The sequence below is a fragment of the Jatropha curcas genome, chromosome 11 (assembly GCF_041381405.1).
Source record: "Jatropha curcas cultivar XTBG-Jc1 chromosome 11, XTBG_Jcur_1.0, whole genome shotgun sequence".
In the NCBI taxonomy this organism is placed as follows: Eukaryota; Viridiplantae; Streptophyta; class Magnoliopsida; order Malpighiales; family Euphorbiaceae; genus Jatropha; species Jatropha curcas.
Window position 1 is genome coordinate 24618135 of NC_143161.1, and position 14077 is coordinate 24632211.

At 32.7% G+C, this 14077-nt stretch overlaps 1 non-coding gene across 1 annotated transcript; it reads right to left on the reverse strand.

The window, feature by feature from the left end:
* Positions 1–1462: 1462 nt before the first annotated feature.
* Positions 1463–1569, reverse strand: LOC119371209 (small nucleolar RNA R71). Its single transcript, XR_005178778.1, has one exon. It is a non-coding gene; the product is annotated as a small nucleolar RNA R71 (small nucleolar RNA).
* Positions 1570–14077: the final 12508 nt, after the last annotated feature.

Here is a 14077-nt window from a genome sequence, read left to right on the forward strand (position 1 = left end):
GACTTACCTTGTTTGAGTTACAACCCTATTTGATCAAAGAAGATTCCTAATTGGGAAGAAACACAACATAAAATCAGTTTTCTGTTCAAATAACATTTCTTCTTAATTAAGCCAGCTAGTTTCCTAGTCGAATTCAAAAACATCGTATGAGGTGTATAGAAAGAGAGATCACTACACCAATTGAATTATCTTAGATCTTAGATCTTTGTTATACTTTTTTCTTAATTTTCTTTCTTTTAAGACTTCGAGCATTTAAAGTTTGTGTAAAGAATCTAGGAAGCCGTCCACGCTATTCATTTACTAGTTTTTATGTTTAAACTCTTAATCTTGTTTCTAATTTTCATTATTCATGTTGATTATGCAATTATTTTCAAGTTTAATTGAGTTTTCTTAATTACTATGTTGACCTAAATTATCATGTTAGGGATTTGATGTAGCTTAATTTCTATTTCAATGGACAATATTAGATTTGATTTTCCTTGTTCAAGGTATAATTTATTATTGAACTTAATGTTTCCAGACAAAGTTTCTCCCCTAGTTGCTTTTAATCTTTGATTTCTTTTCATCAAATTATCTTGTTTGATTTCTTATTGCTCTCATTTATTTCTTTTATTTTTCAATATACTTTCCTTATTATCATTCAAATAATAGTAGGTTAACACAATTCAGGTGCTTGGTATACTGTCCTTGTGGGTTGATACTCTACTCACTCTTTTTTATTTGTTTGTAATTTCATGCACTTGCGAATTTGCCTTGTTAAGTTTTTGGTGTCGTTGTCGCGGATCGGCATTAAAAATATCAATACTAATTACCCTATTATTAATTGAAACATTTATTTTTCTGTTACTTTAACTTTTCTTTTACAAGAAGTTTTAGGTATTTTATGTAAAGAAGATCTCGTAGCATTGGACCTTTGATTTTTGACCGAAAAATTGAAAGGCCTTATCAAAGAAATAATGCTAGGAGAAGAAGTTGAGAACGTGAAAGCAGAAGACAATCAACTATGGCTAACAATGGAGAATTATAGGCTTTATTATTGCAAGAAGAACAATAGGTCTTGCAACATCAGCCCAATCAAAGGCCCCAACCTCCTATTCGCACCTTTTGAGATTACACAACTCATTCTCTTAATGGGGCCATTTCAAGTATCACTAGGCCTAGGGTGGAAACTAATAATTTTAAGGTCAAGCTTGCAATTATTCACCTGCTTTTCACTTTAATTCAATATGGAGGTTTGCCTAGTGAAGATCCTAATGCCCACATCACAAACTTTCTAGAGATTTTTTATACTTTCAAGCAAAATGGAGTTTCTGAAGATGTCATAAGATTGAGACGATTTCCCTTCACTCTAAGGGATAAAGCACGTTCTTGGTTGCAATCATGCCCTGCTGGAAGTTTCACTACTTAGGAAGAACTAGCCAGAAAATTTCTAGTTAAATTCTTTCCATCTTCAAAGACAATAAAGCTTCGTAATGAGATAATGAATTTTGCTCTCCATGATCAAGAGAGTTTGCAAGAAGCTTGGGAGAGATTCAAAGACCTGTTGAGGAAATGTTTGCACCATAACTTACCCAAGTGGTTACAGGTACAAACTTTCTATAATGCACTGTCTTATACCAAAAAGATCACTTTAGATGCTGCTGTTGGAGGTTCTTTTAAAAGAAAGGAGATCGATGAGGCATATGATTTGATAGAAGAGATGGCGAGCAATAGCCATTACCAAAATGCCTCCGAAAAAAAGAAACCTGCAGGAATTTATGAGATTGATGCCATCACCGCATTGAATGCAAAATTAAACATTATGGTAAAGAAATTTGTGGGTCCCGTATATGCATGGCACAATCCAAGAGGGGGGTGAATTGGGTTTTAAAAAATTAAATATAACTTTCAAAAACAAAATCAAAATTCTGTTGTAGCAGAAATAGAAAGCGTTTGTGAGAGTTAATTATCAAGATTAGAACTTCCTCACAAAACATAATGCAAGATTAGAAAGACTTTGTAAAGAGCAGCTATTGATTAGAACTGCTTCACAAATCTTAATCAATTTCAAAAACACTTTATGCAGGAAAGTTATTACGATTAGAACTACTTCATAAAGCTTAGACAAATATTCAAGATTCTGTGAAAGACAGTTATTGAATTTTAAAACTGCTTCACAAAGCTTTAAGCTAACTTAGAAAACTGATTAAAATTCAAATTGTGATTTATACTGAATATAAAAGAACAGATTAGAACTTAGTATAATCACAATGCAGAAGTCCAAAGTTCTAATGTTTAATAAAGATAAAGCTTATTTGAGTTTAGAACCATAAAACCATTAACAACTTTGCATTTCTAAAAGATTAACAGAAGTGTAAGTAAAATGGAATCAAGTAGAACTTCAGAAAATAAAAAAGATAAACGCAACGATTGATAGTGGTTCAGCCCTAACTCGCCTACATCCACTCCCCAAGACTCATCTTGAGATCCTCCACTATGTTATCTCTTTTCAAGGGTAAGAGACAAACCAACAGTACAAGGCAATAGATCAACACTTAGATCTACCCTTTGTCCCACTAGATTTTCTAAAGGTTCTAGTCAACCTCAACCCTTTTTGTTTTTGTAGAGAACAGAAATTCAAATCAAGACATTAGAATCCCATACAAGGAGAAGGTCGCTTGATAACCTATTTCACAATAGCTTTTCACCTAAATTATTACACAAAAGTTTTTCAAATAAAAAGCCTGTCTACAACAGATTACAGAATCTATATAGACAAAGAGAAATGCAAATATAAGCACAAGAAAAATAGAAATCAAGATTAGAAAATCAATTTAAAGAACATAACTGTTTTTCAAAAGAAGTTGTTATAAAATTTTCTTTTCTCTTAAAAATATTTCTTGAAGCAATAAGACGAATAGAAATTAGGGGGTTTAGAGAGAGTTTTGAGAGATAAAACGTTGAAGCAATTAACTCTTACTCTTGTAAAACAAATTACCCACGTCTTCACAAGAGGAAGACGCCTTTTATAAAAGGATGAAGATCCCGTTTTAGAAAGTGTAATCTTTATCCTTCAAATGAGAATTTTGACTTTCAAAAACCAAAAGATACAGAGATCTTGTAGCCAAAAATGTTTTGAGTCAAAATATTTTCTTTTAAGATAAGCGAATAAAAGCAAGATTTTAGACTTTCTTTATAGAACAATTTCTGAAAATAAAAAGATATAGAAATCTTTTTCAAATATTTTGTTACCAAAAATAGTTAAGACAAAATCTTTTTCTTGTAGAAAAGTAAATAAAAAGATCATGATTTGACTTTTATTATTTAAGGTAGTTTTCGAAAATCATTTTTAAGAGACACTATAAAAAAAATGCGTTTTTGCGACTGATTTTCTTGCGATGATATTACGACCAATTGCGATGATTGGGAGAGTGAATATCTGCCGACCGATTTGCGACCAAATGGTGACAGAATTTGCAACCAAACGGCGACAAAATTTGCGACCAATAAGAAATCCGTCGCTAACTATAGCGCTAATAATTCCTGCCAAATTTAGTTCTCTGTCTGCAAAAGATTAGCGAACGATTTGTGACTGATTGTTTGCAACCGATGAGTTTTGTCTCAAATCTGTCGCAATTTGCTCCATATTAAAACGACACCACAGAATTAAAAATTGTGACCTATTTTTTGAATAATTTGTGACCAACGTGAGTAAGGGCTTTATAACTTGCGCGAGCAGCCTCCTTCTTCTTTCTTCTCCTCCCCCATTCGCAGTGCCATTCCCAGCCATTTGCAGCATCATTTCCAGCCGTTTGCCGCCTCCTTCTCCGCTCTATTGCAGCGCCGGTTGCCAGAGAAGCCCTTCTCCTCTTCGTTCGCGGTCATCAGGTCAGATACGAGTTGCTCTCTTTTTATTTTTTTTGGTTCTCGTTTTTGTTCTTTTTTTTTTTTTTGGATTTCGTTTCTTTTGGTTGTTCTTGTAGTTGCATGACAAAAAATTAGTTGTTATTTAGTTATTTTGTTGTAGTTGCATTGTGTGTGTTATTAAAATAAATGACAAAAGGAAAAAAAAGAAAATTTGATATTGTAATGATAATTTTGGAATTTTTTTTATTTTAGGCAAAATCTGATATGTAATTTAATCAATGTTTAATCAATCTAATTTTATTAATTAGAGCATTCAATCAAATAATTTTATAAGTAAAGTATTCAATAGATGCAATTTTAAAATTGAAAGTGTTCAATTGATTGAAATAAAAATAAAGAGTGCCATAACACCTTTTGTAAAATTTAAATATATTTAAAAAGAAACATAATAAATTCTCATGTTATTTGTTATTTATTTCTAAACACTTGCCAAATTCTTAGTAAAATTAAAGTTGAAGAACGTCCTTTTGTAACGTTAGTAAAAGTAAAGTGAAAAACAAAAAATCACATCTTATTAATTAATGTTAAAAAAAAAAACTTAAAATTCAAGTAAAACAAATGACAAAAACATAATTGTGTAACTAAAACAAACCATAATATAAAATAAGTGCATAAATAGATAAATCAATATATGTGCATATATACACCCTTGACAATATATGTGCATATAACTAAAACAACCATAAACTAATATTTATTCATTTTTTTGTAATTATGAAATAATGCATTTTATTTGTTTTTATTGTTGTTATTATTCTTTTTTTTTTTTTTTATGATATGAATGATGCGTTTGCGTTGGAGGCCTAGTAGTGGTCATTTTGCCTTTAGAGAATGTTGGTATGATATAGAAGTGTTTATTGAAGTGTGTTTTGATTTGAGATTTGATTGTGTTATGCCGAAGTGCTGTCGAATTTTTTTAAAAAAAAAAACTGAATAAGAGGAATCATACAACTTACTGTATATATAACCTTAGTTAGAAATAATGAACTTAGTGAGTTTACCTATATATAGTTACCCTTATTATAAAAATAACCTTAGTAAGTTAGAAATGTAAATGGAACATTACATTTGGTATGTTTTAAAGATGGTTTAGGACTAATGCAATTACATATAATTTGCCCTTTATAAACAGAGTGTTAATTAGGTAAAAAAATGCGAACTAATCGAGATTGGATGTACTGGAGGTATGAGGTCAATGGGATATTAAGACAAGAATTCTTGTAAAGATTGGAGGCGTTTATACAGTTTACAGTTGGTAATCCTAGTTGTATGGATCATAATAAGTTGAGGTGTCCATGTATCACAAGAAGTGTCAAAATAGAGCCTTCTTAGATATCGATACAATTAAACTTCATTTATGCAAAAATGGGTTCGTGAAAAATTATTACGAATGGATACATCATGGTGAACCTCGAGTTTCTAGTGGGTCAGGCCGCTCTATCCCGATAAGTTTAGAAGGTCAGCCTTATCAATTTCAGTATGGTAATCAATGTAATGATATGGTAATCGATGTGGGTAGAGAAGAATTTCATTGGGATAATATGGAGGAATCGCCAAACTATGCAGCACAACAATTGTTTGACGTACTAAGTGCACCTAACAGTGAACTGTGGCCTGAATACAAAAATGATTCAGTTCTATCTGTTGTGGCACGATTACTACACATGAAAGCGGAGCACCATTTCTCAGAAAGATGTTACGATGATTTTGTGCAGTTAGTAAAAGAAATATTGCCGGAAGGCCATTTGATGGTTGATAATTTTTACCGGACAAAAAAATTAGTTCAGGGATTAGGACTACCCATGGAAAAGATTGATTGTTGTCGTAGTAATTGTATGATATACTGGGGTCTTGACTCCAAATTAAGAGAATGCAAGTTTTGTAATCTTCTAAGATATTAACGGCGGGGTCGATGGATCAATTTGCAATGCATATTTGGTGCAAGAAGCTTCCACCTTCTGTTCACACTACTTCGAACCACATGTTTACACCAAGCATTGGAGAGTGCCACATAATGATGACGGAGGAGATCGAATAGAATCTGAGTTAGAAGGAAATCTAACAATTTTCACCTATCTTGGGCGTACGATTGATAAATAAAAAATGAAATGACACTATATTAATATATCATGCATAAAAATTCATTACAGGCTGAAAAATATGGTCGTGAGCCCACATCGATCGAGGTGTTTACTTACACTCACACGAAGGGCCACGATGGAAATACGTTTGTCGACAAACATATGGTGGGCATCAATGTAAGTAACAATGAAGAATATTTACAGTTACCTTCTAGTCTTTGCTTACGTGTAAAATTTCAATATGATAAAGCTTGCAACTGCATTGATTAATTAATTTATTGTTTTCAAGAGAACTATAGTACAGCTTTCGAGTGTCTTGTTTCTTCTCAGGCTGAAGCTGAAGCTGAGTCAAGAATTGATAAGTTAACACTTTTTCTGGAGGCCGTAGGGGGCGAAAAGAAGAGGAAAGTATATGGCATCGAGTCTTAGGCATCACAGTTTTACTGCGGCTCAGCATCTAACGCTTCTGTAGCCAGCTCAGGACCACAGCCCCAGCATAGTGCCAAGGAGTTTACTGCATTACGGGCTCGTGTTGATGAGTAGGAGAGACAGCTTGCAGAGCTTAGAGCGCATGTCATATGGCTGTCCGGTCAGCCTGGTGTTGGTACTTCTTCCTCTGACCCTACGCTTGTTACAGATCGAGATGTTTCGACAGCTCAGCAGCAGCCACTACCGTCTCCTCTTAATCCCGATACTGCAGACGATACCTTAGTCACTCCTGCCGACACTACGACACATCAAGCAGGTACTGCTCCCGGCGATACGACACTGGATCGTGCAGATGACCAACCTCGTAGATTTAATTTTGGACCTTTTTAGCTTTTTATGGTTTTTTCAAATTTTGTACAGTACATTACATTAACAATTACATTTTTATATTGTTATTGTGTTGTGATAGTGAGATATATCTAATGGCTCTGATACCAATATATATATATATTTATGCTGGTTTTCACAGGTGCAAAAAATTATGATTTTTAATATTATTATTATTTTTTTGTAATTGTATATTTGCGACGGATTTGCGATCGAACTAAAACCAAATATATAATCGTCAAATTTAAAATTGCGATAGATGACCGACCAACGGCTTTCAACATTTCCGACTGATTTGCGACAGAATTTCAGAAGGAAGACACGACTAACTTTTGCGATCGATATTTATATTTTTGCGGCCGATATTATGGTCGCAAATTAGCGACTGATTAGTAATTCGGTCGCAAAAAATTTTGCGACGAGCACTTAATAATCGGTCGCAAATCGATCACTGATGGTATTTAGAGACCGATTTATTACATTTTGTGACCGATTAGTCGGTCGCAACTGAGCGAATTTTTTGTGGTGAGAGAGGAAATATTTTTGTGGTTACAAAAAATATTCTCTCTATCCTACAATAAATCCTAAGAAACTTAACCACTAAAATCTTCAAAAGTCTTCATGGTCTTCAATTAATCTTGGATTTATAGGAGTTTGTCTTCTTTATCAATTTCCTTATTTAAAAATAAATAAATCTGCATAAAATAATATTAGTACAATAAAAAATATTAAATTTATTTATTTTGCATAATCATCAAAATCTCAAGATAAAATTGACCCATGAGCCAATAATCTCCCCCTTTTTTATGATGAAAAAAAACCAATAAATTTATCAAAAATAAAATCATGTGCTCCCCCTAAATTTATCCATGTAAAAAAAAAATTCAAGTTCTAAACATAACAATTTTATCATGAAGCAAGATTAGAACTTATAAAATTTCCCCTAAATAAGTGCAGTGAAATATCTATGGGGATTAGAACAGCATATGGTTTTAGAAACTGATATTAGAATTAAAACTAAATTGATATTAGAATTAAAACTAAGTTCTAAGTCTAACATTTAGAGCATATGTTTAGAATTAAGAACTGAGTTCTAAAGTCTAACAATCAGAGCATATAATTGCAACAAATATAGATTTAGAAACTAATATTGGATTAAAACTAAGTTCTAAGTATCAGATCATCATATAAAGCACAAAGCATATTCTGTTTATATGGAAATGAAACAACACAGATTTAGAACATGATAAGCACATAGAGATTAAGGACTAAGTACTAAAAATATAACATTCTCCTTCAGGTACTTAAGCACAAAGATGTCATGTGTTCTCCCCCTTTTGTCATCATAAAAGAGGGTTAGTAAAATCAGAGCAACATAAAAGCGAAAACTAACAAATAAACAAACCTAGACAATTTAAATAGAATTTAATAACACAAACTACAAACACAAATAAAATAAAACAAATAATAGAAAATAGTTCACAAAACATAGTTAGAGCTGATTAGAAGGGAGTCAGAGGGGTTTGGACTCAGTTCTAAGTCTTTTAGAACTTATGAGGTTCTGTGCAAGAGAAGTTTCACCTTGACTCTTAGGACGTTTAGAAGAGGGATGCAGATGAGGCTTCCTTCCATGAACTCTATGCCTTCTCGCAGTGTGCTTCACTCTCTTACGCTTTTCTGAGGTAAGAGTGTAGGGTGTACCCTTTACCTTTAGAGTAGCTAGCCTTCTCTCATTGACACTTTTCATTTTCTCCATAGACTTGATAAGGGACTGATTATGTGCAATCACAGCCTTACTATGTTTGATAGCGTCACCAAGTTCCTTATTATGTTCTTCAATAAGTTCTCTTTCTATGTTGCTCAGCATAGCCTCTCTACTCTTTTGTGCTGTCAGAAATTCTGATTCCTTTTTAGCCTCAACCTTAGTCTCCTTTTCTTCTTCACTTAATTCTAACTTTTCTGTATCAGCATCACTGGTTTCCTCAACTTTTACTTCCTCTCCTTTTCAAATTGACTCAGTCTCTTTTCTAGGATCAACAGAATCATTTTTCTCTTCAGTTTCAGCTTCATCTTTCTCTTTTTCTTCCTCTTTCCTAGCTCTTTTTCCCACTCTATTTCAACCTCAGCTGCTATCTCTTTTTCTTTTTCTGTTTCTTCCTTTTTCTCTTCTTCTGATTCTTTTTTATCTTCTTCTTTCTCAGCTTCCTCCAATTTTCCTTTTCCTTTTACTAACCTTCTCTTCTTCTTCTTCTCAACTTCTTCTTCTTCTTCTAACCTTAATTTTTCTTTTTCTATTCTTTCTTTTTCTGCCTTTTCTTTGTCCTCAGCACCTTTTTTCTCTTTTTCTTCTTCACTTTCTTCATCCTTTAGTTTTAAAGATCCACTATCCAACTTTGAAACAATATGACCCTCACTCTTATCTAAATCAACTTCTAAGAACTCAAAGACAGGGGTAAGCACCATACCATAGAGTAATTTCTTTGGGTTGTTCTGCATTTTATCAAAAATAATATGGCACAGATTGAAGGGTTTCTTTTCAATTATATGCTACATTATGCACATTTAAACTTGGTTTACATAGTTGAGCAAACCGCTCTTTGGATAGATAAAGTGCATAATTAGCTTATACAACCACTTCATGCTGTCATTAAGATTAAAGCACTCAATTACGTTCTCTTTCTCCGCAGAACCCTTCCTAATAATTTTCCTTATAAATTCTTCCTTTTTGTACCCTTCTACCCTAGAGATGTCCTTTATCTTTGCTACCCTAAACCCAGTGTTTGGTACTGTAAAAATTTGGCTCAAATCAGTGTAAGATAACACTTTAGTTTCACCCTCGATTTTTACAAACAGCGTCTCTAAACCAGTGGCTTTGGGAGAGCCATAGAATTCTTTTACCAAACTCTCATAGCAAGGTCTATTTAAAGCAAAACCTCCATCCATCCTTGGAACTCAAATAGTTCCCTAAAGTTGAATTCTTCTTTTCCAAAGAATTTCCAATCAATAACATATGAACGCATAAGAGTATAAGGAGATAAAATGGCTTTACCTTTGCTGCGAGAATCAGAGAACCTTTCCTTCTATTTTTCTTCCCCTTTTGATTTTTCCGTTTTACTCTTCGATTTTTCTTTCTTCGAACTCGATTCCTCAACAGATTTCTTCTATCCTGATTCTTTCTTTTCGTACTTCTTAGATAATCTCTTAAGAAGTTGAAGTTCTTGTTTTGTTAAAGAATTAGAGGAGGTAGAGGTAGAACTCGATCTGGCAATTGTTAGGGTTTTTGGAGCAGAATGTGTTTAGGGTTTCGTTTGTGAGAAGGAGATAGAGAAGATAAAACAGTTTTTGATAGAAGAGAAGAGTGATTAATTAGAGAAGTTATAATTTTAAGGAAAGAAAGAAACACTTAAAAGAGAAGTTATAATAAAGAGGAAAACTTAAAGAAATAAAAACGGTTTTAAGGAAAGCTAAACCGACTAAAACATTTAAATAAAAGAAATTAAAAAAATGCCGCCAAAACTAAAACAAAACAAAATAAAATAAAAAAGCAAAACGAAATAAAATAAACACGAAACAAATAAAATAAACACGAAAAAAATAAAATAAACAAACAACAAAAAAAAAAAAAGAAATTGATTGTGTTAATTTTGTCTAAAAATAGAATTTTATGATAACATTAGAATTTCACAATCAGGGCATTATGCATCTCTTTTAGACAAAAATGTTTTTCAAAGTTGTACAGAATAGAATATTAGAACATAACATAGAGTAGGTCTTTCAATCTCAAATATAGAAAGTATTTTAGAACATACTTACATAGTTCTAAAGTTAAGAGTTTAGAACTAACATACCGAGTTCTCTTCTAATTAAGCAGAATTGACTTTCAGTTAAAGGTTTAGTAAAAAGATATCTGCCAATTGCTTTTCTGTAGGAATGAACTCAATCACTATATCACCTTTTTGAACATGATCACGTATGAAGTCATGTCTGAGTTCTATGTGCTTGGTTCTAGAATGCTGGACTAGATTCTTAGATAAGTTGATAGCGCTTATATTGTTACATTTGATTGGAACTGTTTCTAATTTCAGACCATAGTCTGCCAATTGTTGCTTGATCCATAGAACTTGTGCAACACAACTTCCAGCAGCAATATATTCTGCTTCTGTAGTAGAAAGGGCAATAGATGTCTGTTTCTTGCAAGACCATGATAAAAGGGTGCTACCTAGAAACTGGCAAGTTCCAGACGTGCTTTTTCCATCTATTCTGCTTCCTGTAAAATCAGAACCACTATACCAAACAAGATCAAATGTATCACCTTTAGAATACCATAGACCCAATTTAGAAGTTCCACAAAGATATCTTAAAATTCTTTTTACTGCAATTAAATGAGATTCTTTAGGACATGACTGAAATCTAGCACATAAATAAGCACTAAAGTGAATGTCAGGTCTGCTTGCTGTCAGATATAGTAAAGAACCAATCATACTTCTAAAAAATTTAATATCCAAATCCTTTTCTTTTTCATCTTTTTTAAATTTTGAGGATGGACTCATTAGTGTAATACATACCTTGGCATTCTCCATTTTGAACCGTTTCGACAGTTCTTGAGTATACTTGCCTTGGTTTATGAAAATTCCATTGTCACATTGTTTGATTTGAAGTCCAAGCAAGAAATTTAATTATGCCATCATACTCATTTCAAACTCACCCTGCATAATCTTAGAAAATTCCTTATAAAGAAGGTCATTAGTTGAATCAAAGATTATCTCATCAACATAGATTTGTACAACTAGAATATCATGTGCTTTATTTTTAATAAATAGTGTAGTATCAACCTTTCCTTTAGAAAAATAATTTTCTAATAAAAACTTACTTAATCTTTCATACCAAGCTCTAAGAGCTTGTTTCACACCATAAAGAGCTTGAGTAAGTTTGTAAACATGATTTGGTTTATCATAGACTTCAAAACCAGGTGGTTGTTCTACATACACTTCTTCATTTAGAAAACCATTTAGAAAAGCACTTTTCACATCCATTTTAGATAACATGAAGTTTTTAAAGCAAGCAAATGCACAAAGCATTCTAATGGCCTCAAGTCTAGCAACCGGAGCAAAGGTCTCATCAAAATCGATGCCCTCTTCTTGTTTGTAACCTTGAGCCACTAACCTTGCTTTGTTTCTCACAACATTACCTTATTCATCAAGGTTATTTCTAAACACCCATTTTGTTCCAATAACAGAATGGTTTTTAGGTCTAGAAACAAGTTTCCAAACTTGGTTTATCTCAAACTGATTTAGTTCTTCTTGTATAGCAAGAATCTAACTTTCATCATTTTGAGTATCTTCTAAATTTTTAGGTTCTAATTAAGAAACGAAACCAACATTACCAAAATATCTCTTAAATTGAGCTCTAGTCAACATCCTTTTTAAAAGGTTATCAATGGTGTCCTCTTGAGGATGATACTTGTGGAATCGCCACTCTTTTGGTAATTCAGAATTCTCATTTTCTGTTTCTGGCATTTGTCTTTCAGTTGCATTCTGATCTTCATGTTCATTTTTTGGTTCAGCCTGATTTTCAACGTTCTGCTCGTTTTCTGGCTGTTCTAGTTGTTCTGATTGTTCATCCCTCTTTTCTTGATTGAAATCTACAACATCATCATTTTCTAAAATTCTAAAAGTAGAGTCAGATTCATCAAACACAACATGAATAGATTCTTCTACAACTAGAGTTTTCTTATTAAGCAACCTATATGCTTTACTATTACTAGAATATCCTAGAAAAATTCATTTATAAGATTTAGCATCAAATTTAGCGAGATGATTTTTCTTGTTATCTAGAATAAAACATTTAGACCCAAAAATGTGAAAATAACCAATATTTCGCTTTCTATCTTTGTATAGCTCATATGGAGTCTTTTTCAGTTTAGATCTTACCAAAGCCCTATTTGGAATATAATAAGCAATGTTGACGGCTTCTGCCCAGAAATACTTTGGTATTTAAGAATCATTTAGTATGGTTCTAGCCATTTTCTGAAGTGTTCTATTCTTACGTTCCACTACTCCATTCTGTTGAGGTGTTCTAGGTGCTGAGAAGTTATGGAAGATTCCTAAGTCTTTGCATAAAGCATCGAATTTCTGATTCTCAAATTCTCTTCCAGGTCACTTCTAATCATAGAGATGTTGTATTCTTTCTCATTTTGTATTCTCTTGCAAAGATGAACAAACACGTCATATGACTCATCCTTATTTCTAAGGAAGAGTGTCCAGGTGAATCTAGAGTAATCATCTATCATAACAAATGCATAGAATTTACCTCCAAGACTAGAAGGAGTAATAGGTCCAAATAAATCAAGGTGTAGCAATTCTAAAGGTCTAGAAGTAAAAACCATGCCCTTAGATTTGAAAGATGTTCTAGTTTGTTTGCTTAATTGACAAGCATCATAAATGTGATCTTTTTTAAAATTTAGCTTTGGCAAACCACGAACTAAGTCTTTCTTAGATAGTTTAGAAATAAGGTGCATGTTTGCATGTCCAAGTCTTCTATGCCATAACCAACTAGAATTATCAATAGAAACTAAGCATATGTCTAGGTTATGCATATCAAAAAGGTCTACTAGGTATCTGTTCTCAAACCTTTTTACAACAAATAAAGTTTTGTTATCATATATGTTCTGAACTTCACAATAAGAGGGTTCAAAGATCACTCTTCTATTTTTATCACAAATCTAACTCACACTAAACAAGTTATAATGTAATCCTTCTACTAAGCATACATCTTCTATTGAAGGATTAAAACCTACTACACCAATACCAAAAATTTTACGTTTTGCTTTGTATCCGAAGCTCACTGTACCTCGCTTTTTCTTTTCTAATCTGGTGAATTTCTTTTTATCACCAGTCATATGCCTAGAGCAAGTGCTGTCCATGTACCACATTTCTGTTTTCAACTCACTCCTTAGGCACACCTGAAAAGATCACGCAGATTTAGATAGCCAACTCATATTGGGTCCTGAAGGGTTAGGGGTAATAGTTGTATTCAACTTACAATGGTTTTTCTTTCTGTTGAGACTATCAGATTTTTTATGTTCAAAAGTCACAATAGAAATTGCATTTTTCTTATTAAAGACACGATTCTGTTTTGAAATGCTATCATAGCTAGAACTTGTCTTTTCTTTGGAAAGCGATTCTGAAATTGATTTTCGAATTCTAATCTCAGTTTTCAAAGATTCATTTTCGGAATTCAGATTTTTACATTTTTCTTCAAAGTATTTCAAATTT